A 2,297-nucleotide genomic window follows, 5' to 3' on the forward strand; every position below is an offset into this window, starting at 1 on the left:
TTTGAAAATTTTTAAATTTGAAGAATCCTTATTTATAACATCATCATTTTAGAGATTTATATAATACACTACCTGTAGATAGATTCCACGGCCAATATTTCCAATGTTGTAAAAAACCCGATTAGTCACAGATTAATCTCTGATTAGTCATTTTAAAAAGCAATCCGTTCTGATTTTTTAAAATCCGTTTAATTAATCGGTCAACGTTAATTAATGGGTGAAAATCGAATTTGGTTATCAAAGTTGGTCAAAATCAAAATTGGGAAACATCTTAACATTAATTTAAACTAAAACTTCATAGTTTTTGAACAAAATAAACAATTTTAGACAATTATGTTAAAGTTTATGTTTATGTTTATGGTTTTCTTCTATATTTTTACATATAATTTTTGAAATTTAATATTTAAATGTATAAAGTACAATCCTCCTCGAATTTCCGATTACTTATTCCAAAGTCCGGATCGATTAATCTCCGAATAACGAATTTTGCAACCTTGAATATTTCTATGCTTGACCATTATGCTGGGTTCGTGATAGAGTTAGTCAAGTAGCCCAGTATGCTTATATTTGGGCTTTTATATCTTAACCATTAAAAACGTTCGGTCTTTAAAAAGTAAACCCGTAAATATAGGCCCATGAATCAACAGACCATTTTATTACAGAAACCCTAATCGTAGCAACTATTTTTAGCTTTATATTTCGTCTGTTTCTCTTTCAGTTTCAACTTTCATATTCTGTTTTCCTTTATATTTTGGTAACATCGATCTTTACAATTACAACCCTTTTTCGTTTTCATAGATGTTAATCTGATTTATGTTATTGCTAACTGTAAATGATGATAACTAGACAGGGACTCTGCACTCCATTAATTTGGAGTTTGATGATTTGTCTTTGGGAACCTATCTGATGCTTTTATTTACAATTACTTAGTTTTTTTTCAAAAAAAAGTTATGTTTGCTGTTTATATTTAGAAAAATAAAGTGCCAATGATGCATCAAATAGTTGCTGATATTTCAGGATGATTATATATCAACGAAAATGAATCATCGCAACTGAGGCAAGTATTTTCTTTATATTTTACTATTATTAATTAATTAAATTCATTATTACTTTTAAGATCTGTGTAAAATAAAAATGAAATAGCAAATGATGATGAATCAGACAGGGACATCTGGACTCTTTTTAGAGTATGATGATTTGTCTGTGGGAATCTCTCTGATGCATTGATTACAGTTCTAGTATACATAATACTTGATTTTACTAATTATCATCTTTGCCCACATATGCACATATTTATTCAATGAACTTTATAGTTCTGTGAGCGGTATCGCTGATTTGGTAGTTGTAAGCCAAATTATATCAACGTTAGTATCAAACAGAGTTATCTAGAATTTCAATTTTAGTGCCGATCTAAAGATGTTTGGTTTTACTGTTTTTTGAGTGGGTTAGCTTTACATTTAAAATCATCATTTTTTTTTTCAGCGAAAAAATGGATAATAAATAACGAAAGAAAGCTCATAAAAAAATGAAACCTTTAAACTTACAAACGATAATGACTCGAGCAAAACTAAACAAAAACTACAAGAAGCTCGCAACGCTAACTATGAAAATAAAAGGCTACGAAACAAGAACAAAACAACAGAAAAGGCAATCCAATCTAACCGATGAATGGAAGATTAAGATTTAAATTCAACACGACAACAAAGGATGCCCGCCAACACCTAGGACACAAAACGCTCAAGTGTCTTTAGAAAAGTTGCCAAACTCCTTCAATTCCTCTACATGAGCCAACTTTTTTCTTTTCTTCAACTCTCGGCTTTCTATCATGCATCGAATCGGATGGAAGTTTGCTAGATGTGGACTCGACCTTCTTTTGAACGCCTACCATATTGGCCATGACATCGATAAAAGAAGCGAGATGATTGGGAACAAAAGGTTTTTTTCCCACTAGATTTATCGGAATTGGACGCTACGGACCTAGAATCAATATGGCCTTTAACCACTTCATCCTTCAAACTAACCTCATTAGCCTTACAAGACCCAACAGTGGGTTCAAAGGCCCAACACCATTAACAATAAGTGGCCCTGTAACCCACACATAAACAACATCAGTGTGTTACGAGACCTAAAATCCACAGCATCATCATCTTCAACAATAACCTCCTGCCTTGAAACCACATGAGCCAAATCAACGTTAAGCTCGTCAACAGAGTCGAAATCAGGAAAAAGACAATCAATTGATGAAACCTTAACCCGATTAGCACATTCCGGCACGGAAACTTTGTATTAACTTGGAT

General features: G+C 32.3%; 2 non-coding genes across 2 annotated transcripts; both read left to right on the plus strand.

Moving 5' to 3' along the window:
• Positions 1-825: 825 nt before the first annotated feature.
• LOC139869609 (small nucleolar RNA R44/J54/Z268 family) lies at positions 826-913 on the plus strand. The gene has a single exon (XR_011766213.1). It is a non-coding gene; the product is annotated as a small nucleolar RNA R44/J54/Z268 family (small nucleolar RNA).
• Positions 914-1,139: 226 nt separating this feature from the next.
• Positions 1,140-1,225, plus strand: LOC139869608 (small nucleolar RNA R44/J54/Z268 family). Its single transcript, XR_011766211.1, has one exon. It is a non-coding gene; the product is annotated as a small nucleolar RNA R44/J54/Z268 family (small nucleolar RNA).
• The last annotated feature ends 1,072 nt before the right edge of the window (positions 1,226-2,297 follow it).

Source organism: Rutidosis leptorrhynchoides, chromosome 9, assembly GCF_046630445.1.
Source record: "Rutidosis leptorrhynchoides isolate AG116_Rl617_1_P2 chromosome 9, CSIRO_AGI_Rlap_v1, whole genome shotgun sequence".
Lineage (NCBI taxonomy): Eukaryota > Viridiplantae > Streptophyta > Magnoliopsida > Asterales > Asteraceae > Rutidosis > Rutidosis leptorrhynchoides.